General features: G+C 43.1%; 1 protein-coding gene across 14 annotated transcripts in view; it reads right to left on the reverse strand.

The window, feature by feature from the left end:
* The window catches only part of PTPRF (protein tyrosine phosphatase receptor type F), a 599,167-nt gene extending 574,398 nt beyond the window's left edge, over nucleotides 1-24,769 (reverse strand). For 12 of the 14 annotated variants that reach the window (XM_074961934.1, XM_074961933.1, XM_074961931.1 and 9 more), the window contains exon 1: nucleotides 24,663-24,733. The gene's annotated coding sequence lies outside the window, so the exon portion shown is untranslated. Of the gene's footprint in view, nucleotides 1-24,662 lie in introns of all 14 variants that reach the window. The other 2 variants (XM_074961921.1, XM_074961920.1) reach the window with 2 other exon arrangements.
* Nucleotides 24,770-26,286: the final 1,517 nt, after the last annotated feature.

A 26,286-nucleotide genomic window follows, 5' to 3' on the forward strand; every position in this document is an offset into this window, starting at 1 on the left:
ATCAAACTAAATTTCATTCCCCTTTCTGTATCCTAATAAAGCCTCGTCTCCAAACCAGTACACAGCCATACATAATTGTGCTCCTCTCAGTGAATCAACATTTTGAAAAACACACTGCACAAATGCTTCCACCATAACTGTGAACTTGTCCATTTTAAAAGCTTGTATTTCAAGCACTGAATCACCTAAATCTGTTAGTCTGCCCAAAAAGCATCTAATACCTATTCAGAAATGCTTTAGCAAGTATGCAAAGCCAGTTTAATTAACAAGATTATACAGAGGTGTGCAGAGTGGTTTAGTTGAGAACACAAGCTAAAGAAAAACTGCAACACTTTCTGAAATTTAAACCCAGCCAAAAAATGTTTATTTTGCAGTAAACTCTATTAAAAACATTGCAATAGTACTGATCATACAATCATAGAAATGTAGAAGTGGAAGGCACCTTGGTAGGTCATTTAGTTCAGCTCCTTGCACTGAGGCAGTACTCAGACCATCCCTGAGAGGTGTTTGTCTAACCTGTTCTTAAAAACCTCCAGTGATGGAGATTCCACAACTTCCCTAGGTTTGTTCCAGTGCTTAACAACCCTTACAGTTTGGAAGTTTTTCCTAATGTCTAACCTAAATCTCCTTTGCAGCAATTTAAGCTGATTACTTCTTGTCCTGTCCTCAGTGCATCAGGAGAGCAATTTCTCGCCCTCCCCTTTATAGAATCATAGGACTGAAAGGGACCTCAAGAGGTCATCTAGTCCAGTCTCCTGCACTCATGGCAGGACTAAGTATTATCTTCCAGACCATCCCTGACAGATGTTTGTCTAAATCCGCTCTTAAAATCGCCGATGATGGAGATTCCATAACCTCCTCCAATGCTTAACCACCCCGACAGATAGGAAGTTTTTCCTAATGTCCAATCTAAACCGCCCTTGCTGCAATTTAAGCCCATTGCTTCATGTCCTATCCTCAGAGGTTAAGGAGAACAATTTTTCTCCCTCCTCCTTGTAACAACATTTTATGTCCCCGAAAACTTTTATGTCCCCTCTCAGTCTTCTCTTCTCCAGACCAAACAAATCAGTTTTTTCAATCTTCCCTCATAGGTCATGATTTCTAGACCTTGAATTATTTTCGTTGCTCTTCTCTAGACTTTCTCCAATTTGTCCACAGCTTTCCTGAAATATAGTGCCCAGAAGTGGATACAGTACTCCAGTTGAGGTATAATCAGCACGGAATAAGCAGGAAGAACTTCCAATGCTAGTTAATAAATGCTAGTTATAACAACTTTATGTCCTTGAAGACAGTTATGTCCCCGCTAAGTAATCTCTTCCCCGATTAAAAAACACAAATTTTCCAAATCTTTCCTTGTGGGTCATGTTTTCTAGACCACCAGTTCTCAATCGGGGATCCGAGGCCCCTGGGAGGCTGTGAGCAGGTTTCAGGGGGTCCGCCAAGCAGGGTTCATATTGGACTCTATGGGACCTAGGGCAGAAAGCCGAAGCCTGAGCCCCGCCGTGTGGGGCTGAAGCCCAAGTCCGAGCAACTTAGCTTCACAAGGCACCCTGTGGAATGGGGTCCCAGGCAACTGCCCTGCTTGCTACCCCCTAATGCCAGTCCGGGTTTTCATATGCAGAAAAACCTTTGTTGTGGCACAGGGGGGTTATGGTTTTTATAGCATATGCGGGGGAGGGGGGAAGCACCTCAAAGAAAAAGGTTGAGAACCCCTGTTCTAGACCTTTAACCATTTTTGTTGCTCTTCTCTGGACTTTTCCCCCAGTTTGTCCACATCTTTCCTAAAATGTTGTGCCCAGAACCAGACATAGTACTCCAGTTGAGGCCTTATCAGTGCTGAGAAGAGTAGAAGAATTATTTCTCGTGTCTTGCTTATATATCCCAGAATATTCACGGGCGGGTGGGGTGGGGGGGGGGGCAGAAGCATTACATTGTTGATTCATATTTAATTTATGATCCACTATAACCCCCAGATTCTCTTCTGCAGTACTCCTCCTAGGCAGTCATTTCCCATTTTGTATTTGTGCAACTGATTATTCCTTCCTAAGGGTAGTACTTTGCATTTGTCCTTATTGAATTTCATCCTATTTGTTTCAGACCATTTCTCCAGTTTGTCAAAATCATTCTGAATTCTAATCATGTCCTCCAAAGCATTTGCAAACCCTCCCAGCTTGATATTGTCAGCAAACTTTATAAGTGTACTCTCTAAGCCATTATCCAAATAATTTATGAAGATATTGAATAGAACCAACCCAGGACAGATACCTGTGAGACTCCACTCAATATTGCCTTTCAGCTTATCATAGAATCATAGAATATCAGGGTTGGAAAGGACCTCAGGAGGTCATCTAGTCCAACCCCCTGCTCAAAGCAGGACCAATCCCCAACTAAATCATCCCACTATAGCTTGACTGTGAATGACAACTACCCTCCGAGTTAGACTTTTCAACCAGCTGTGCAACCACCTTATAGGAGGTTCATCTAAGCTATATTTCTCTAGTTTGTTTGTGAGACGGTCATGTGAGACAGTATCAAAAGCCTTACTCAAGTCAAGGTATATCACATCTACTGCTTCCCCCTTACCCACAAGGCTTGTTTCTCCATCAAAGAAGGATATTAGGTTGATTTGACATGATTTGTTCTTGACAAATCCATGTTGACCGTTACTTATCTTATCATCATGTAGGTGTTTACAAACTGATTGATTACTTGTTCCATTATCTATCCGGGTACCAAAGTTAAGCTGACTGGTCTATAATTCCCCAGGTTTGTCCTTACTCCCATTTTTATAGATAGGTACTATGTTTGTCCTTTTCCAGTCCTCTGGGATCACCCCATTCCTCCATGAGTCCTCAAAGATAACTGCTAATGGCTTAGAGACCTCTTCAGCTATTCCAGAATGTATTCTGTCAGACCCTACCGACTTGAAGATATGTAACTTGTCTAAGTAAGGCTATGTCTACACTAGAGACCTTACAGCAGCACAGCTGTACCGATGCACCATGGTTCAGAGGAAAATCAAAGGCAGCTATAAACAATAATACAGTACATTAATCTGAAGCCTGAAGAGTGAAGACTGGAACCGACTAGGTGAAGGACATGGGAAGGGAGGGGTGGGGCAGAGACAGGACTGGTCAGGGACAGGTTAGAGGAGATGAGAAAGAAGAGGTCAAGTTTGGGGGAATGGACAGAAGAGTCTGTACTCATACTCCCCTCCAGAATCTGGAATGGAACCCAAGATTCCTGAGTCTCACCGTTTCTCTGTCAGCATATATCCATGAAATCCACTGATAATGCACCCCATCCCCCTCTAGTGCTGGTCCACATAGATAACCTACTATTGCTATCAGTTACTCTGTTAGCTCTAATGGCAAAGGTCTTTGTGGTGGATCTAAAGTTTCCCAACCCTGATGATGAATCATGTGGGTATCAATATGATACCATGTGATGGAATTTCTGTTTTTTCAGTTTGCTTTTCTAAAAAACATGAGATTACATACAAGAAAACTATGTTAAAAGAACATTAAGGTTACAAAGTCAGGCACCGAAAGTGAGGAAATGCCATAATTAAGGCAGTCTGTGCAACCTTAATTTTACCCCTGTGTGTGTATGCATTAATATCATCTTTAATATATAGACTTATAGATTCTAAATTCATAAGGGACCATTGAGATCATCTACTCTTACCACCTGTATAACACAGGCCAAAGATCTGTCCCAAAATCATTCCTAGGTCATATCTATTTTTTTTTAAAAAAAAAATCAATTTTGATTTAAAAATTGCAGTGAAGAATCCATCACAAACCTTGGCACATAGTTAACCAATCCAATGGTTAAAAATTTATATCTTATTTCCAGTCTGAATTTGTCTAGCTTCAACTTCCAGCCGTTGGACTATGTTATACCTTTCCCTGCTAGACTGCAGGGCCTATCATCAAACAATTGTTCCTCATGTATATACCTACAGATTGTAATCAAGTCTATCTTTAGCCTGCTCTTTGTTAAGCAAAATTTGAACTCTTGGAAACTATCACTATAAAGCATGTTTTCTAATCCTTTAAACAATCATTTTTGTGGCTCTTTTCTGAACCCTCTGCAGTTTATCATCCTCCTTCTTGAACTGTCAACACAAGAACTAGACACAGAATTCCAGCAGTGATCACACTAGTGCCAGATACAGAGGTAAAATAACCTCTCTCATTCCTACTTGAGATTCCTATCTATACATCCAAGGATCGCATTAAGCCCTTTTCACCGAAGCATCACACTGGGAGCTCATGATCAGCTGATTATCCACTATCACCCCAAATCTTTTTCAGTCACTGCTTCCCAGAATATAGTCCTCCATCCTGTAAGTATGGCCTACATTATTTGTTCCTAGATGTATACATTTACATTTAGTCATATTAAAACACGTTTGCTTGCACCCAGTTTATCAAGCAATCCAGATCGCTCTGTATCAGCGACATGTCCTATTCATTATATAACACTGCCCAAATTTGTGTGTCATCTGCAAACTCTATCTGTGATGATTTTATGTTCTCCTCCAGGTTGCTGATAAAAGTGTTAAATCCCTGTGGGACCCCACTAGAAATGCACGCACAGAATGATGTTTCCCTTTTTACCATTACATTTTGAGACCTAGCAGTTAGCCAACTTTTAATGCATTTTATGTGTGCCAATCAATGTGTTAAGCAGGGCTTGGGTCAACTAAAATCAGGAAATTCAGAGTAGAACCCTGTCTATGCCACACAAAATCCACACAACCGAACCATATTATAAACCTGCTTTTTTTCTTGCCGGCATAGACAGAAAAGTGTTACCACCATATTACAGAAGCATATTATAACCCCAATTGTCCTTTTCTATATGAGCCTTTCCTCCCCTAAAATTTACCCGTAATACTACCAGCATTGCAACTCCACAGGTAATAGCAACGATGGGAGTCCCAGTGTAGACAAGGGGCCTTGACCATCAACTTTTTAACCACCCTGACCTCTAGGTTAGATGATATAGGAGTCATAACACCAGCAGCTCGTCTACATTAGCATTTTCACTAGTAATCGCAATGGCATGAAATTTTAGGGGGGGGGGGGAAAAGCCTAGCACAGACAGTTTTAAACAAACATACGCTAAAATTTGGTTCTGTAATATGGTTATAAAAGGACTACTTTCTGTTCACAAAGGTAAGCAAAAATGTTATAGAAGGGTTTAGCTGTAACAATATTTCACGGCTATGCTTAAACATGGTTAGATTTGCAGCATAAACAGCATGCAGCATCTTTACCTAGGCACAATACAGTGAGTTACTGAAGTAGTTCAGAGTAGGGAATAAGACAGTACAATATATCCTGCAAACATACTGTGTTGTGTCTAGGGTTTAAGTAGCTAATATCTCTTTGATATTTATCACTATTTGCCAAATAATGGATACAAAGAGAGACAAAAAGGTTTGGCAGGTGGATAGTACAGTGCTTCCAGTGATATGGAACGCATGGGTTTCAAAGATACAAGAGTTCTGTGTTGTGATCATAGAAGATATAGGTTGGAAGAGACTTCAGGAGGTCATCTAGTCCAACCCCCTGCTCAAAACAGGACCAACACCAACTAAATCATCCCAGCCAGGGCTTTGTCAAGCCGGGCCTTAAAAACCTCTAAGGATGGAGGTTCCACCACCTCCCTAGGTAACCCATTTCAGTGCTTCACGATCCTCCTTGTGAAATAGTGTTTCCTAATATCCAACTTAAACCTCCCCCACTGCAACTTGAGACCATTGCTCCTTGTTCTGTCATCTGCCACCACTGAGAACAGCCAAGCTCCATCCTCTTTGGAAGCCCCCTTCAGGTAGTGGAAGGCTGTTATCAAATCCCCCCCTCACTCTTCTCTTCTGCAGACTAAACAAGCCCAGTTCCCTCAGCCTCTCCTCAACAGTCATGTGCCCCAGCCCCCTAATCATTTTTGTTGCCCTCCGCTGGACTCTCTTCAATTTGTCTACATCCCTTCCATAGTGGGCGGCCCAAAACTGGACACAATACTCCAGATGTGGCCTCACCAGTGCCGAATAAAGGGGAATAATCACTTCCCTCGATCTGCTAGCAAAGCTCCTACTAATACAGCCCAATATGCCGTTGGCCTTCTTGGCAATGAGGGCACGCTGCTGACTCATATCCAGCTTCTCATCCACTATAATCCCCAGGTCGTTTTCTGCAAAACTGCTGCTTAGCCAGGCGGCTCCCAGCCTGTAGAGGTGCATGGGATTCTTCCGTCCTAAGTGCAGGACTCTGCACTTGTCCTTGTTGAACCTCATCAGATTTCTTTTGGCCCAATCCTCCAATTTGTCTTGGTCACTCTGGACCCCATCTGTACCCTCCAGCGTACCTACCTCTTCCCCCAGTTTAGTATCATCTGTGAACTTGCTGAGGGTGCAATCCATCCCATCATCCAGATCATTAATAAAGATGTTGAACAAAACCAGCCCTAGGACCGACCTCTGGGGCACTCCGCTTGATACTGGCTGCCAACTAGTAGCCAACTAATGCTGATAAATCAGTAACAAAGATTATTGTATTGTTTTCCCACCAACAATAGTCTTGAAATATGAATTCTCAATGGAAGGTTCGGAAACATTTTCGATTTACTCTCACATATATGGCCATGATTTGCTCAGTAATGCTGTCAATGTTTAGATAGGTTTCTTTGGCACCATAACAGGTGGTATCAAACTAAAATGAGGTCATGTGAAACATGGATCTTATACGGATTTCCACCTTCTTGAAGCTGCTATTGCAATTGAGCTGCAAACTGAATGCTAAAAATGGCCAACTTTCTAGCTGACTGCAATGACTGCTACAAAACTCTGGGTTAGCAGAATATAACAGCAACTTTCCTGTTGAAATATTGGTCAAACCAATGGTAAGTAGACTAAAGAGACGTAAAATAAATATTTGCTGGCAATAAAATTGGCTGTTCAGCAGGAAATTTTGGCAACAGAATTATGTATTTTCACAGCAGTTGTTCAGTTTGTTGGACACATTTCTTTCTGAGAAGTTATTTAAATTAGAACATTTTGGCATGCTAGAATTTCACTTAGTTCATCATTCTGGTTGTTGTGTAGCCTACAGTTGTATTACCCCAAGAGATTAGGTAATAAGATTACCCACGGCTTTTTCTACATATTTCAGGGCAGCCCTGCAAAAATTTTCATATCAATTTACCAGACTAAATAAAGTCTATTTGCCCAGACTTGATCGTGGTGAAAATTACAACTAAAAATAATAATTTATTGGTCTGCAACCACCAGAAATTTACTTATCCTGGCAAGTAGGTGAATAAAGTTGTGCAAGGCTGTTTTAGAAAATGAGGATGTTGTTTAATATTCCCACGGTCTTCTTCCATTGATATCTGTGACATGGAATCAGTTTTTGCGTAAGTAGTCAGTGCAAAATATGCATTGTGAAGTTCCAGTATTCACAACATGAGACTTCACAATAAAAGCAAAATTTGACAAAAAAACCTAAAACTTGGCCTCCTACCAAATGAAGCATGACCAGCTGTACTGAAATGCTGACTGTCCACACATTGCATTGACACATCTGCAAATAGCACTCAAAAACAATCAACTTAACTGCCACATCACCAAGAACTGTTCATTATTTCTGCTTTTTCCTTGGATCACTATTTACTAAATTAAAATACCAGGAAATGACGACTGTTCATATATAAAGCAAACAGGAATGGAGTATGTGTCACATTCCTACTTTTCCCAATAGTATTAGGAAAAAAAAAACTGTTTACATCAATATGAATGAACCATTCTTCAACATGTAATAAAATACTGAACACTGAGATATTAAGTATTGACAATCAGACTCCCACTGATGTCGATGGGATTTTTGATAGAACCCTTGATATGGAATGTAAGTATGTATGGTAAGAGAAACGTAAATGGACAATAGCTGCTGTTCACAGTAAAACCCAAGCATTTAAAATGTCTTAAACAAAAATACACCAGTCTACACTAGGACTGAGTGCAGAAATTGGTTTTTAAGAAGTATATCTGAAAATGGAAATAAATCTATCATTAACATACAGCTTAATTTAACCCATTTCTACCAGTGTTTGCCTCTATTCCCCAAGAATTTATGTGCTGTTTTTCAGCCTGATAAGAACTTAAGTCAGGTAATAAAGCCTTCAAAAATTAATTTTTAAAAATAATAAAATGCCCCCATTACTCCCTCACCTCTGCAACAACAGATCTTAACTGAGGAAGTATGCAGAGGCACAACTATAAAAGCAGAACTAGCAAGCGACCCTTAGATACAGTGGTGCTAGCAAGCTGCTACAATAAATCAATATTCATTCTACACAATTTCATTATAAAAATAAAACTATGAAATTCCCTAATGCCCAGCTGCCCAGTCAAATCTCAGACCAAGACTGCTGGTGGAGTTTTTTTAAAACATCTTTCTAAAGGTATGTAATGGATTTCAAGAATAAACTTGTGTTGAATGTTCACTGAATCAGATAAAATCTCCTTTCAGGAATCTATTAAAAATTATGTTTTTATATCATTTGGAGATCTTGGAATAACAATCCGATTCAACAGAAAACGTTTTTCTGTTTTGAGCCAAGTTTCCCTGTTTTAAGAAAAGCAGTTATGCCCACAAGATCTTTTTTCTGATATATTTTACCTGACTCTTCTAATTATCTCTATATAATCCAAGAATTATCTTAATTTCTTCAAGGGTTTTTTTTATACATACCAAGCAAATTTGAAAGCTTCTTGCCATAGAAGCAGTATATAAACATCTTAGAAGTAGAGAGAACTTTAACCTAGGCCACGTCTATACATACAGCACTGTGGAACATTCACACCCCTGAGCGACATACGTTTTGCCAACGTAGGCGGTAGTGTAGACATAGCCCTAGTGTAAGAAAGAGGAGGGAAAAATCACCTTAATTAACATCAAGACTAAACAGCCCCATCATTATGGTTATCTACGTCAACTCTGGCCTAGATGATGCAGTGCAGTGGCTCTCAACTTTTCCAGACGACTGTACCCCTTTCAGGAGTCTGATTTGTCTTGCATATCCCAAGTGCTACCTCACTTAAAACCTATTTGCTTACAAAATGAGACCTAAAAATACAAAAATGTCACATTTCAGCGTATAGTATATAGAGCAGTATAAACAAGTCATTGACATTTTAGTTTGTACTGACTTTGCTAGTGCTTTTTATGTAGCCTGTTGTAAAACGAGGCAAATATCTAGATGAGCTGACCCCCGGAACACCTCTGTGTACCCCAGGGCTACACGTACCCCTGTTTGAGAACGATTGATGCAGCGGATTAACAAACTACAGCTCTCCATATGCAGATTCAAAACTCAATTGTGTCATAAATTAGATTAGTATTGAGATTTCTAATCCTAATCGGTTTGTCATGTCACAATAACTGCTGTATAATTCACTAAAATACAGTCTAAAGCAGAGGTGGGCAAACTACGGCCCAGGGGCCACATCCAGCCCTCGGGACCCTCCTGCTTGGCCCTTGAGCTCCGGGCCCCTCCCCTGCTGTCCCCCCTGTCCCGGAGCCTTGAGCTCACCATGCCACCAGCGCTCTGGGTGGCAGGGCTGCAAGCTCCTGCCGGGCACCACGGCTCCCAGTCCTGCTTCTCTGAGCAGCACAGTAAGGGGGCAGGAAGCGGGGCGTTGGATAAGGGGCAGGGGGTTCCGGGGGCAGTCAGGGGGTGGAGGTGTCAGAGGACAGGGAACGTGGGGGTTGGATAGGCGTGGGAGTCCCGGGGGACCTGTCAGGCGGCGGGGGGTGTGGATAGGGGTCGGGGCAGTCAGGGGACAGGGAGCGAGAGGGGGGAGGTTGGATGGGGGTGGGGTCCCGGGAGGGGGCAGTCAGGGGACAAGGAGCGGGGGGGGGGTTGGATGGGTCGGGGGTTCTGAGGGAGGCAGGAAGTGGGAGGGGGCCAGGCTGTTTGGGGAGGCACAGCCTTCCCTACCCGGCCCTCCATACAGTTTCAGAACCCCAATGTGGTCCTCAGGTCAAAAAGTTTGCCCACCCTTGGTCTAAACCACGCTGTCCAAAAGCATACTAGCAACAACTGTGTGACCTCGTTGTTTCCCTGGTAAAGGAACTTTCTCTCAACTGTGTTATTAAAATATTCCTGCCTATATCTTTCTGGAAAATTGTACTATGACCCTTAAACACTGTTGTTACTTCCATAGTAGGCAAGGTCTTATTTCAGGACAAGGCTAGGACAGCAGAACCTTTACAGGTTAGGACTTGAGCAGAACTTTAGCAGCACTAGCTAATCATTCACTTGCATAAATTCCCAACTACACATCACTATCAGTCAATATCTTATGAAAAACAGCATACCTATTTAAATTACATAAACTAAAAAGATCATTTAACAGAGGCTCTCAGACTCTGACCCAGGAACCATCTATACCCCATAGATCCCTTACTAGTTACCCACAGAATGAAGCACTTTTAGAAGCAAGAGGAGACTGGAAGGGGCGTTAGTCCATTGAACTCTCTCATGAAGTGGTCTGCTGAACAGAACAGTTCGAGAAGTGCTGCACTAACAAGCAAGAGAAACTACACAGACAGGAGCCGAACTCCGTGCAAACACTCCTCCATGCAAAAGAGACCTTGAACTGCAGTCGTTAGGAAAAACATCTGGTATGTTGCTTTGATTTTCAACACCAGTCATTGGACAGAAACAAAATATCATTTTTCCCTCAAAGAAGTAAATAATTGCAAATTTACATCTATATATAACTTGTCATTTATTCATTTCATCAGTGACTGCTTGAGTCTAATGGAATTAAACGCTCAAGTGTGGCAGTTTTTCTTAAAAGCAATAATAACTTTATTTCTAGAATATACTGTTAGGTAATAAAAACAAAAATGAGTCTGTCTAGCAATATTTTATCCACAATCACAGAAATACTACTGGACTGGAAACAGGCAGCCTAATAAAGAAACAAAATAAAATAATATTAAAACTACTTTCACCAAAAGTATAGCAGTTTCTAATTTAAAACTTCAGCCAAAGGCAAAAACATATAAATGATTACCATTATAGTGTTTATTTTAATTACACTGTGCAATTAGAATCTAGCGGTCTGTCAACTCACTTAAGATACACAGAAAACCAATAATTTCACAACAGGCTCTAGTCAGAACACTTGCCCCTCAGTTGCTACATTACATACTTATTTGGCCAGTTCCAGCACCAAGCTGTCACGACAATATACCAACCCAAACTGAAATGTTAATGCTTCTGATCACATCTAAAAACAGCATGCATATCTTTAGCGATAAAGAGGAAAGAAAAAGAAAAAGAAAAACAGGGAAAGGCAGTACAGCCCTGACCTACTTGCTAAAGGAGACATACTTTAATGACAAGAAGCCATTAATCTCTAAAATACAACTAAAATTTAATAAATTAAGAATAATCCACCTCTAACTCAGATTTATATTTACAGACAACGTATTTTTCAACTACTAGAACAAATTCATATTTAATATTTTACAGCACTAACATGTTCAGCATCACACAGTACAGATGAAGTGCACATGGTCCCATCCCCTGCACAACTTGCAAATTAACCAACAGAGCAAAACATATAATTTGTTGTGTATTTAAAAGCCCTTGTTCTTATTGTCACTGTGGGCAGACTGTTGATTCTTGTGATTTTGGGCAGGTTATTTTTCAAAAAGTAGACAATGGTCTGTTCTGTATCTAGCTACTTTCATGGCCCCAATCACCATCATATCCGAGCTCCTGTAGAAACCCCTTACTGGCTTTTTTAGAAAAATTCTACAGCTTTAAAAAGTACCAAACATTATAATGTCTGGAAATCAATAGAAAGCCATGCAGCCTGTAGCTCACTAACATACAATGCCACAGAATTTACTCTTACTCCAGTTAGTTTATACCATCCAACCTCCCTTTGCTCCCTAACATTAGCAAAGATATATGCAGAGATTATACAGGTGTATGAGTTAATGTAATAACACAATTTTGTCACCGAGGTCCGTAAGAGCTTTAAAAATATAGTAAGAGCTAAACATAATTATTAATACTTTACACATATAAAATTTTTACAATTTTGTCACAAGGCATGTGTCATGCTCTTATATAGCACTGTACACAAGTGAAAACAGCTCTGAGCGTGACCCAGGCTGTAGTAGCCCAAGGTAACAAAGAAGAGTGCAGGAAACAAGGAAAAATAGAAACAAAACACTACTTTAAACTGATTAGAGGTATTTTACTTTGTGCAGACCATTTCTCCAGCTTATTACAGGCAAAAAGATGCTTTCACCAAGCTATACCGGCAAAAGCACTTTTATGCCGATGTAATTGTAATATTTCCATACCAGCAAAGACCCTAGCACAGATGCAATATCAGGAAAAAAAAATAGTAGTAACCCTGTTTTTGCCAGTATATTTTATTTTACTCAGGAAATTGGTGTAAGCCAGCATTTCTCAAACTCGGGCCCACGGACCCCTGGGGGTCTGCAAGGGTACTCCAGGGGGTCTGCTGGTCCTGCTGATGAACTCCTCCCCCTCCCTCCAGTGCCTCCTGCACACCAGGGAACAGCTTTTCAGCGGTGTGCAGGAGGCGCTGGGAGGGAGGAGAAGGAGGAGCAGGAACAGGGCACACTCAGGGGAGGGGACGGAGTCATGTCTGGGGCTTCCGGCCCCACTGATCAACTCATCCCCCTCCCTCCCAGTGCCTCCTGAACGCCACAAAAAGAAGCGGGGAAGAGGAGGGGCAGGGGTGGAATGGGGGTGAAAATATTTAAATCAAAATGGGGGTCCTTGGGTTGCTAAAGTTCAAGAACTGGTGGTGTAAGCTATAACAGATAAAGCACTTTTTTGCCAGTATAAATTGCATCTACACCAGGACGGTTTGCCTGTGTAGTTATACCACTAAATCTTTTCTAGTGCAAACCTGGCCTTAGTAAGAGATATCACAAGCTGGTTTTATTATACACCTTGTAATGCTGAAGAACACCCTCCACCCCAAATTATTAAAAGGCAAATTTCATCATGGCCCAAAAAAAATATTTTGAGCCCTTCTGGAGGTATTAAGAACCCCCAAAAAAGTTTTTAAATAAGTTTAAAAGTGAAATTTAGGGAAATGTTCAAAATTCCCAGAAAAACTTACAAGGTGTGGAATGTAAAATTTCAGGAAAATAATTTTATTTTATTCTAAGCAGTATTAGTTATGTTATGATCCTGCCAAAAAGCCCCTATCAGGATTGCAGTGCTATTAACACTTTCTCAGGGTGTTCCGGATTGAGTATCACCATGTTACCCTTCTGCCTCCAGCAAGGAGGAGTATTACTTGTGATAGCTGGATGTCATTCACCTCCCTCACACTCTTAAGCCCTTCAGCCACTCAAGCACTCCCCTCAGGACTCTGCTAGCCCCTGCTTTGCCTTGCAGGTTAACAGTTGATGTATTCCAGCCCCAATCTCCGCAGAAGCACACCCATGGAGTATCCAGCGAATCACTCAACACTCACCGTAATTATCGGTAAGCTCTCCCCAAAGAGACAGCGTATACATAGCTTGAATGGCACAATTCAGAATCAGCTCCCTATATAACACAGCACTGGAATCTACTTATAGTGAAAACAAATATAAGTTTATTTACAAAGATTAAGATTTAAGAGACAGTGAGCAAGGATAATAAGATCACATGTAAAACAAAAAGGATGCTTCCTCAACTTAAAGTTAACAGTCTAAAATCCTTGCCTAAAACATTTTCTCACCTAAAGCAACCTCCCAGCATCATTAGCGCTTCATGGTCAGGATCCAACTTTCATGAATACAAAAAGCACTGTCCTTTTTGCTTCCCAATGTCTTTTTGCTTCTCCTTGTATTTCCCAAACACATTTTTTTCTCCCCCAAAGATGGGATAACCTCTGTGATTCTCTTCTTGGGGTGCCGGCTCCAACTTGTCTTCCCAGACTCCTGTTTGTTTCACATTCCCCAGTTGACCAGTTTTTCCTGTTGACTTTCACGTGTAAATGGATCTTCCATTGTGTTGGCTTTACAATGCTTAATCTACACATCTGAAAATACCTCCCTTTGTCTGGCAAAACCAGTTTTTCACCTCTACTGGGGAATAAAACCTGAATACAAACTAGAAGGATATATTTTCAGTATACAGGCATAGCTTTTTAAATATAATCTGTACATACATTTCATAATGATATTAATGACCAGCATAATCCTGGCTTTCATTTAAGATCTCACATTACATTCTTTATAGATGATTACTATGACAGCAAAGTGTTAGGTGTAGTGAGTTTGTCAGGCATGATAAAAAGAGTTACTGTTACAGAACAGTGAACTCTGCCAGTTAGCATCAAGGGGGGTCTTAGGATCACAGTCCCATTGTGCTAGGTGCTATAAAAACACAAAAAAAGAGAGAGAATCCCAAACCTGAAGGGCTTACAGCCTAAAGACCTGGACAGATGAAGAGCAGGGGATGAGGATACAGCATAAAATCAAGTAAAATTGTGAAGACCTTTCACAGCTTCATAAATGACATAGATTGTAAAATGTGGTGGGGAAGGAGGTTAAACTTAGGGCAGGGGGATTTTTAAAATTCGTTTTACAATGGGATAGGAAGCAACTACAACCACTCTGGAATATCCTATTTTAAATTTGCCTGATTGTAGGAAGAATTTGCTTCCAAGCACCAAAATAAATAAATAAATAAATAAATAGTAAGAACCATGCAAATTAATAAAACCAGTGGGAAAAGTAACAATTTTAGAAAGAGAAACTTCACTCTCTGATGGCCACAGGAAACAATCAGGTTTTTGCAAAAGTTTACCATTTTTATCTTAATAGCAAGAGATGTCAGAAAACTAAATCCATAACCTTACGATCTGCTGAAATACTTGTTTCCATGCACTTATTCTTTTTCATATCTAACACTGCAGTAATTGAAAGTTACCCAGAAACAAGATTAGCACAAGGAAACAGAACCTCAGCAATCAAATTCTCCACAGAGGGAGAAAAATTAATGTACCTTAAAGAGAGAAATGTCTCAACTCAGCAACCAACATTTGGCCAACTCACCTTTAGAACAGATAGCTAAAATGTGGTCAAAAATGCAGACTTCAAACAGACAAGTTAAAAAAAAATTTTTAAATGGGTTCACTTACCTTATATTAATACAAAAGTTTTATTAAAAATATAATTAAGACCCTAATCATGTAAGCAGTCCCAAACTCAACAGAACTATATACATGCATGAAATTATTTCCTGCTTACAGGTTGATAGCTTTAGTACCCTAATTTTTACTATTTATGCTATTTACTTTTTGCATTTCTTTCTGCTTGGACAATGAAAAGTGATTACTGAATTTCTTAGGTTTGTTCACTGTCAGCTTCTAATCATTTTCACTTTCAAGTTCTATGCATGATACAAGTTACAGATTTTCCTTTGCAATCTTTGTATTTTATAAAACTTTCCTTTGGATTTTTTTTTTTAATTGAAACATTTCTATCTTTTTTATATTTTGCAAAACCTCAACTTTTGCCCTGATGATAGTCCTTTAACAAAATATAAGCAAACATAACTATTTCACATTTGAAGTAATACGCACCTTAGTAAAAAGTTCTCTCAGAGAGCATATCATCAGGTTTTCCTCCTTAGAGATATGTCATATCTTGATAAATATTAGACAAAATAAATATACAGTTTCTTTGTAACACATTTAATCTGACAGGTTTCATGTGGTATACAACCAGCACCATTCCCACAGGGCACGTCTTCACTGGCAATGTTAAAGCGCTGCCACGGCAGCACTTTAACGTGGCTTAGTCACGGCATAGAATTCTCTCCCAGTGCTCTAAAAAACCACCCCCACGAGGGGAATAGCTCCCAGAGCTGGCAGTGTGGCTACCAGCACTGGTGCACTGTCTACACTGGCACTTTACAGTGCTGAAACTTGCAGTGCTCATGGGGGTGTATTTTCACACCCGAGTGAGAAAGTTGTAGCACTGTAAAGTGCCAGTGTAGACAAGCCCATAGTGTTTTTTCAACTCAAAGGATCCCAAAGTGCTTTACAAACTACATATTTAAACACACATCATAAAATATATACACATAACAGCATCAAAGATAAGGACAACATTATCCCTTCACTTTATACCTCCTCTCAGACTCATTTACTCTCTAGTTTATATAGTGAACCTATCAAAACATCTCTAGGCACAGGCAGAATTTAAAAATATATATATATTTTACAAACTGACATACCAACAGTTCCAAAAACTACCCCACACAAATGAGAAATATAAACTTCCTCAGACAACCACCCCCTTTTCCACCCTCATCCCAAGAAAACGTGGGCAGAGTGGTCTTCCAGGCACACCACAAGGTCTAACTTTGGTTCTCTCAAGCCAAACATGAGGAAATCTAACTCAAGAATCAAGTGTCCTATGTTAATAACTTCCTGTTGCACAAAGGTACAAAACTCAAGGATCCCAGTTGATTTCATCTGTTAAAATGAAACACAAAGAAGCCAAACACTGAAAAAAAAAACCTCAAGCAGCTGCCCTATATGGAAACTCATGAAGTTCAATGCGGAACACTCCAAGGAATTTTAGAAGTTATAAATGGTAGCGGCCTATTACCCAATACAGGATTCTTCTCCATAGTAAATATAACAGTGTTTTGCTTAAATAAGTGATAGTGTTCTACCACTGCCCTTGAGACATGAAGCCACATATTCGACCTTACATTTTTCCTCTGCTCAATTTCATCCCGCAACTCCCAATTATAGCCCCCTTGTGCCAATCTAAATAATTCCTCTCCTCACAGGTAAGGCCTGAAGAAAGTACCTACCTACATGTCAGCTGCAACTGTGAGTTTAGTGCTGAAAAATAAATAGCTTTCGGAAAGGCTGTATCCTAGAAGTTTATATGCTTACTGAAGGACAAGGATCAGAAGACTACTCTGCATGCATTCTGACCCTTTGCTGAGAATACTCCTTCCATGCTTTTGCCATACAGAGGATTGCACTGGGTGACAGAATTCAAGGAGAGATGTCCTTGCTAGTTGCCTTACCTGGTCCTCTGGGGTGCTTCTCCAGTTCTGCTGCCAACCAGGATTTTCTATGTATATTACTCCCATTCTCCTCTCCAAAGCAATGGAGAACCTCACAGCCCAGCACCCAAAATCCCAACAATACCCTAAGATCAGGAAAAGAGAAGGTTCCCCAACTGTAAGCCCCTTGAATGGGCAGGGAGTGTCTTTCTGTAAAGCACAATGTGCATCCACACACTGTATACAAATATAAAACAATAGCAAATGTTCAGGCTCCCCACCCTGGGTCTCTAATAAGAGTCACAGAAGATCTCAGATCTTCCACAGACTGCAGAAGAACTTTCTGGCACTTGCCAATCACATGTCCCAGAAGAGATGGGACGTGAAGACTCATACTAGTGAATTATGCACTCCCCATAATGGAGAAAGGAGGAAAACAGAGAGAGTGACGGAGGAGTGGGATGAGTAATGAGGATGGTTCAAGGATATTTTAGAAAAGAATGGAAAGAAGCGATGGGGGTGGGGGGGGGGTGCCTTTCAAAATTTGCCACCTGTTAGATACGGTGGTTAAACAGGGGTAGTCTTTCCAGCATGATGCACTAATACACACCACTCTCCAAGAAGCCATTCATTAGCTTCTCACACAGGCATTGCCCATGGACACTGTTGGCCTCCACTCTACCAGTCTTTCCTATTAGCCTCCAAATCAGTAGGATTTGCTTTCCGACTAGAAAAATTTACCATAGTTTAGATGTTCTACACATTTAGACGTAATCTCAGCAGAGCCATAGAGAGGGGGACTATTATCTTATTGGTACAAGACTTTCTTCCTCTCTCTCCACAGCCCAAAGTCAGTCATGTCGGCATCCATACTCCAACTGCAGTGATATGTAATTTTCTGTCCACTAATGACCACTATGTCTTTTTCTAAAACTTTTTTCATGTGTGTCCTAGACTAACCACAAAACTTGGAGGATAGCAGTCAATTTCACTAGAGTTCTGTGGAATTTCCAACAATATATCATGAGCACAATACGTGAAAGATACGTAAATATGAAAGATCTACAATTAAAACTCACACTACTCCAATGGGAGAGTAGTTCCCTCCCCTTTAATCTGCAATTACTGCACCTTAACCCTGTTGAATAGTGTTAGGTATTCACTTTGATAACATTGCTTGAAATGAATTCACAAAGAGTTTGGCAAGATTCTAGGCTTGATTTCTTGGTTAATATTCCAAACAATGAAAGACGTTTATGTAGATGATAGAAAGAAAATGAAGCATGTATACTTATACAAGATGGTAATAGAAAAGAGAAAGTATTATTGATATACTGAAGAAGTCACCATTTTATATAATAAACTGAATGAATGAACTAAGACATCCACAACACTGTGGACCAAGTTCCAAATGCAAAGAGAAGATACCACTCCATCACCACCACAAATTGCAGAACCAAGTAGCACTTAGTTCCTGTTCTCATTAAGGCTCTTCCAGTGATGCCTCATGAATGTCCACATGTACCATTTCATTAAGTTCACACGACATCAGATGAGAAAAGAAAACAAGGGAATTTCATATTATTTGCCTGAAGTACACATTCCATTTAAAGTGTATGTATAGATAAGATAAAAATTAATGAGCAGCAGGTTTAAAACAAATAAAAGGAAGTTCTTCTGCACTCAGCGCACAGTCAACCTGTGGAACTCCTTGCCTGAGGAGGTGAAGGCTAGGACTACAACAGGGTTTAAAAGAGAACTGGATAAATCCATGGAGGTTAAGTCCATTGATGGCTATTAGCCAGGATGAGTAAGGAATGGTGTCCCTAGCATCTGTTGGTCAGAGGGTGGAGATGGATGGCAGGAGAGAGATCACTTGATCATTGCCTGTTAGGTTCACTCCCTCTTGGGCACCTGGCATTGGCCATGGTCAGTAGACAGGATACTGGGCTGGATGGACCTTTGGTCTGACCATGTATGGCCATTCTTATGTTCTTAAAGCATTGATGTCATGGTTCGTTCTTAAATTTTAGGATTTGTAGTCTCCATGCTCTTGACAGTTTTTGTACATAAATTACATAATACTTTCCAAGACAAGAAATTTCAGTTAGCAACCTCACCACAAAATTACAAGTTTCCACTGGAGAAGAAATGTATATTTTGCATTTGAACACTGTACAAAAGTTTGTGGATATGAAACTTACTTTTGCAAACAAAGTGTGCTAATATGTCCAAAATGAAAAGTATTTTAGACGTCCCCACAGATCACCTCAATGTATATCAGAAAGACCGGTGTGCATAACAAGTAAGTTCTTATTAAGAACTGCATCCAAATCATCAAAATTAATGACAACTATAAGAAACCTTCTTAACATATAGTTAAGCTGTGCATGAATGAAATTTTAACTTACAAACTACTACACAAATTACCTAATACACAGTAATGTGTTGATAGTGTCTTATATAAAGTGGATAGTTTATTTTTACAGTCTTCTGTATTGTCTTAGCATAACATCAGCATTTTCCCCTGCCATCTTGGGGGGGGTGTGTGTGTGTGTGTGTGTGTGTGTGTGTGTGTGTGTGTAAGTGTAAGTTGCATAATGGAACGAAGTAGTTTAACTCTTAAGCCTAGATTCTAAAAGGCACTTTAAAACCCACTGTAAAACTAAAATGCAAAGGTTTGCCCTTTATAATGTACTAACAAGACCAGATAAAACTGCTGCCTAGTGGCATTTAGCTGATCCAACAAATGCCTGATAGGTTTGTTATTGTACAATCCTATTGTGAAATACATGTCTCAACTTTTCATTCATAATCATGGAAACCAAATTACAAAAACTGTAGCTGCATATTATGTCATATGAATAAACATATGAATCATGTTTTTGTTTAAACTGGCTACTAAACTTCCTCCTACTGGCTACTAGTAGTCTCTGAACATCAAATAAAATTCCTGCTGAACTGCAGATCTTCTGAATCTGTTAAATCTCTACAATCTGAATCTGTTCTACAGTCTACAGTCTCCCTAAGACAGAGCGGAGAGAAAGAAAAACCTGTTTTTAATTAGAAAGTTAGTGAAGATTCAAGAAAGTAAGGCTGAAACAGGCCACAACAAATGTTTTTTTAAACTACATATACAGCAACTGCTATAAGAAACATTTGCTGGTAAAAGTAATACTTAAATTGAGATCTATGGCTGCATGTTATCACAAGGATTGCACTCACTTGACAGTCTGCTATTAGCCGGCTCCATTATTGCTATTTGCAGTGTTTAAATGTACAGATTCAGAAGTAACTGTACAAAGCCTCCATTACAAGTGGATTTATAGAAAGCCACAGACATAGCAATAATCATCCTCATTAAGCATCTCTTCCCACAGCCCTGCATTATGTGGACACAAAGAGGAAAACATTTCTTCTCCATTACCCACAAGATCTTTCTGCTTATAATCACAAGCTCAGGCAACTGGCATTGGAAGAAGCACAAAACCTAGTCCAAATATACCCCAAAACAGTCCCATAAGCAAAAAATAAGTTAAAAATACCTGAACACCTCTCAATCCACAACCACTTTGATTTCCCAACAACTTACATTTTCAGTAGCAGAATGCATCAGAATAAAACCTTAACTAAGGCTTTATTATTTTGCTAAGAACCACAACAGTACATCTATCCAAGACAAATTTATGTTCATGCACATAGAAAGAAAATGACAGATGGCAATATTTGTAACTAAGCTGAATTATAAAAACCTTTTGAGCTGAAGTGATGCATTAACTCTTCAGCCATAAGCTGTTTTAACTCCTTAGTATGAATGTTCATGGTGCATCCTATTCCAGCAATAGGACGGATACATGTCAAGAAAACCACACTTCAAGCCAATGGGTTAAAAGCACATTAGAACCTGAGACTACTATCTACCACACTTTCAGGTCAGAGATTGGCTGTTGTGATATGCAGCTTTTATTTCTTGATTACAAAGTTCAGTTTGCTGATTGTACCCTTTAACATATGGATATATCACTAATAAGTTCTCAGACCCATAAAAGGCCACCCTGGAAGAAGTAATAAAAATTAGGATTAAAGTACACTGACACCCGTCATAATACTGTTCTTGTGAGCCAAGCATTTCCCACATTATCATAAGGAGCTGTTTTTAAAACCAGTCGGCAGATTTGGAACAATCACCCCAGTGACCAGTCACAAAGCAAAGTAATTTTCAGTGTGGGACTTTGGTAATCTGAAATTAAATTTGTCATATCTCTGACATTTACTTTGAAAAATTAACAAAGGTGGTTATACAAGCAATATAAAGAGAATGTATTTGCTCGCCTTCCCTGCTCAAGTTAACTGTCTTTGGAGAGTTCCAAACCAGCAAATATTCAACAAAATGCACATCTCCAGAATAAATCATTCTTTATAACTCAATTCTATATGTGACAAAAGAGCATTTTATTTGATATTGACAGTACAACTTAATTTAGTTACATCTGTGATAGTTGAAATAAATATGGATCTTCAAAATGCTTTAAAACAGTTGCCACAATCAGTGTCCTGGAAATAGAATCCATCTTCTTCTACATGACTATATCTTGGTTTAATAGTGTGGAAATACTTTTTATAAATTTAAATTTGTGCTAAGCATTTAAACTTCAACTGAAATGCCGAGTTAGAGTGTAAAAACGGTTTAAAGATACTGGAAATTTCAGAACGTTAAATGCATTAATTTGCAGCATAAGTTTTTCCTCTTCCACATTAATATTCCTCTAGCTACATTTTTTATGTCTAAATTGAACTCTGATTCAATACTGTGACTTCATGGTTTACACTTTTGCACTGCCATATAGCCCGCCACGAGAAGATTAAAAACTACAAGAAGCTAAACACCAAAAATTCTACTTTAGATCCTGATAACTCAGAGGTTTGGGGATTTCATACAATCTGCTTCTCTCTGCTCTGTTAACAAAACAAATCAACAGGTTGAGTGGGAGACTGCTCACAAAGTACCTACACCATTTGCATTTTAAAAAGGGGCCTTTTTCTTCTGATCTAGAGATCACTTCACCAGTCCAATAGGGGGCAAAAGTTGGAATCTTAGGCATTTTACTTTAGAGCCCCTTTGAGAATAAATTGTGAGAAAAAGGAGGGGATATAGTTGGGAGTTTAAAGAGATTTTTTCCAGTTTCAAATTATCATATAGACAACTATCGTTTAATATCTCATCTCTAACTCTGAGGGGAATTTTTTCATTATTTTTCCACTCCTTTGTTAAAGGCCTTTGAGAATTACTATCAAAACCATTTTGTTCTTAGCACCCATAAGAACCTACTGAATACTTAAGAATCACCATCACCACTATTCGTAACATTAAGAGAGAGAGCATACCATTTTTCTCTTTATCATCCATTAATATTATTCTAGGAGCAGAAAGTGATCACCACTGACCCTCATCACAGAAAAAAATATGCAAATAGCATGAGTATGAGGCTCACAACTCATTTTAATGCACTTCTTTCTTTGAAGGAAAAATGATAAATGCTAATAAACCAACTGTCACTGCAAAAATGTGTTTTAGGTAGTTTTCTAATTACCCCATATATAGCTTAAATCACTAATCATATACTTTGAAACAAGAAGGCACTTTTCTAAAGCTATCTGAAAGCATAAAACCGCAAACCAAAGTCAGGAAACCCATTGTATTTCTATCTTTTCTCTCAATCCATCTGCAGTTGAAAGAACAAAGCTTTGAAGATAAAAAGCCCAACACTTTTCCTTGCCATTTGAAAGGGTGAAGAAGCCATTCTGAAAGTATCTGGTTTTTGAGGGTTACAACTAGAGTGGTGTCGGTCTTTTCCAGACTGCTTGGTAGTAGACCTAGTTGAAATTCAAAATTTTGTTTCTGAACATTTGTCTCCAAGTGGAGGAGAAGGAAAGGCAACATTTCTATGAAATTTCCTATCATAGGCACCCCAGGTAAAGTCAGTCAGATGTGTACGTCTTACCTGTCAAAAGTGTCAATGGAAGAAAATTTTATATGAAACTGGAAAAGATGAACTTTTCAAAACCATGACGACTTAGGTACATTCTTCCACAGAGAAAGGTCACTCAGCATTTTCATTAATAACTGAAGATTCATTACACCAATACACTTTCCTCTCTTGTAAGGTAATTTGTACCTGGAATGTTTCATTTGTTGTCCTTCCAAGTAAATTAGTTTTCAAAAGGGTAAAAAATACAAAGACTAAAACTGAAGAAGATTTTTTACAGCCATCTAACTGTGTGCCTGTTAAAGTGCCTGCTCCTTCTGCTGCAAATCAGCCAACGCCACCATTTGATAAAAAAGAGTTTTGTACTTGCCAAAAAACCCAACAGTATTTAAAATACACAGGTGAAAAAAATATACAACAGTTACAATCAGGTACAACTAAGTCCACAAGAGCCATTTAATCATAAATAACCAACGAAAGCAAACAGAATAACCTTAGAAAGGGGTGCTGATTTGCTGGACGGTCTCAGTGTCCACATACAGTATATATTTCAACAATGAAATACAAAAACATGTAAGAGGAGGCTGTGAAGAGCCAACCAAAGCCACAGTACTGACAAAGCTAAACTCCAGTCCTAGATCCTGGCTTCACAGTAATCCTTTTCCCAGAGACCCGAGTTCAGGATGGAGTTTCCATTGTGATTAAAGAGCTTTTTGTATTTTGTTTCTTCGGGTTAAGAGAAATTTACGCGTTCCAGTAAAAGGTAAAACGGGGTTTCGAGGCAGCGGCTCGGCTGCGAGCCGGGCGGGCAGGCTCGGCTCCCGGGCTCCGGGAGACAGCGCGGCCCAGGGCCGGGCCCTGCCAGGGGGCAGCTGGGGCGCGGGAGCCCCGCTCGCCTCCGCGGGCCCTGGGAGCCGGGCGCGGCGCGGGGCTCGAGACCCGGGTCCGAGCCCTGCCCAGAACCGGACCGGACCGCACCGGGGCTCCCGCCGTAAACGTGAGCCGGGGCGAAGGGGGGCGAGCCCCCGGGGGGGGAGGAACTGGACCGAACCCGCACCGAGCCCCCGGGGGGGAGGAGGAAGGGGGGGCGGCGAAGGGGGCCGAGCCCCCGGGGAGAAGGAGAAAAGGGGGGCGGCGAAGCGGACCGAGCCCCCCGGGCGGGGGGGGCGGCGAAGCGGACCGAGCCCCCCGGGCGGGGGGGGCGGCGAAGCGGACCGAGCCCCCCGGGCGGGGGGGGCGGCGAAGCGGACCGAGCCCCCCGGGCGGGGGAGGAACTGGACCGAACCCGCACCGAGCCCCCGGGGGGGGAGGAGGAAGGGGGGGCGGCGAAGCGGACCGAGCCCCCGGGGGGCGGGAGGAGGAAGGGGGCCGGGAACAGACCCACCCACCCGCAGGGCTCTGGGCCCCCGCGGCAGGTCGGGCTCCCCAGGGCAGGGCGGGGGTCGCCCCCCGGGCAGGGGCTCCGGAGCCGGCTCAACAGGCGGCGGCGCAGGCGGCTCGCAGAGCTGAGCCCGCCGGCTCGGGCCGGGACCGGGCGCACGAGCGGCTCTCTCTCGCTCGCTCTCTCTCACTCACCGCGGGGCTGCTGCTGCTGCTGCTGCCGGGGTCGCCGCCCGCCCGCATGCTGCCACCCGCCCGCCGCTCCGGCTGCGCGACTGCCCGCCCGGCTCCGGTTCCGGCTCCGCCGCCTCAGCCGCGCGCGCCCGCCCCGCGCGCCGCCGCCTGCAGCCCGCCCGCGCGCCCGCCCCGGCGCGAGCCGCGCGTGCCCGAGCCCGGGCTCAACTCCACAGCGGCGCTGCGCGAGGCGGCCCCCCTCGTCCCCGCCCTGCCCGGCCCCCAGCGCCAGCCCCTCGCCCACCCGGTCTCCCTAGTCCCCTCGCTTCCCCCTCCCTCGCCCCACCCCCCTCAGCCCCCTCGCTCCCGCCCCCTCCGCCTCCCCCCCAGCCCCCTCGCTCCTGCCCCCCTCCGCCTCCCCCCCAGCCCCCTCGCTTCCCCCTCCCTCACCTCAGCCCCCTCGCTCCTGCCCCCCTCCGCCTCCCCCCCAGCCCCCTCGCTCCTGCCCCCCTCCGCCTCCCCCCCAGCCCCCTCGCTTCCCCCTCCCTCACCTCAGCCCCCTCGCTCCCGCCCCCTCCGCCTCCCCCCCAGCCCCCTCGCTTCCCCCTCCCTCACCTCAGCCCCCTCGCTCCTGCCCCCCTCCGCCTCCCCCCCAGCCCCCTCGCTTCCCCCTCCCTCACCTCAGCCCCCTCGCTCCCGCCCCCTCCGCCTCCCCCCCAGCCCTTAGTCCCCTCGCTTCCCCCTCCCTCACCCCCGGTCCCCCTCAGCCCCCTCGCTTCCCCCTCCCTCACCCCCGGTCCCCCTCAGCCCCTAGCCCCCTCGCTTCCCCCTCCCTCAACCCCGCCCCCCTCAGCCCCTAGCCCCCTCGCTTCCCCCTCCCTCAACCCCGCCCCCCTCTGCCCCAGCCCCCTTGCTTCCCCCTCCCTCACCCCACCCCCCTCAGCCCCCTCGCTTCTCCCCCAGCCCCCTCGGTCCTGCCCCCTCCGCCTCCCCCCCAGCCCCTAGCCCCCTCGCTCCCGCCCCCCTCCGACTCCCCCCAGTCCCCTCGCTTCCCCCTCCCTCACACCATCCCCCTCCCCCCTCACTTCCCCCTCCCTCACCCCACCCCCCTCAGCCCCCTCGCTTCCCCCTCCCTCACCCCCGTCCCCCTCAGCCCCCTCGCTTCCCCCTCAGCCCCTAGCCCCCTCGCTTCCCCCTCAGCCCCTAGCCCCCTCGCTTCCCCCTCCCTCAACCCCGCCCCCCTCTGCCCCAGCCCCCTTGCTTCCCCCTCCCTCACCCCACCCCCCTCAGCCCCCTCGCTTCTCCCCCAGCCCCCTCGGTCCTGCCCCCTCCGCCTCCCCCCCAGCCCCTAGCCCCCTCGCTCCCGCCCCCCTCCGACTCCCCCCAGTCCCCTCGCTTCCCCCTCCCTCACACCATCCCCCTCCCCCCTCACTTCCCCCTCCCTCACCCCACCCCCCTCAGCCCCCTCGCTTCCCCCTCCCTCACCCCCCGTCCCCCTCAGCCCCCTCGCTTCCCCCTCAGCCCCTAGCCCCCTCGCTTCCCCCTCCCTCAACCCCGCCCCCCTCTGCCCCAGCCCTCTTGCTTCCCCGTCCCTCACCCCACCCCCCTCAGCCCCCTCGCTTCTCCCCCAGCCCCCTCGGTCCCG

This window comes from Natator depressus, chromosome 8 (assembly GCF_965152275.1).
Source record: "Natator depressus isolate rNatDep1 chromosome 8, rNatDep2.hap1, whole genome shotgun sequence".
NCBI classification, from domain to species: domain Eukaryota; kingdom Metazoa; phylum Chordata; order Testudines; family Cheloniidae; genus Natator; species Natator depressus.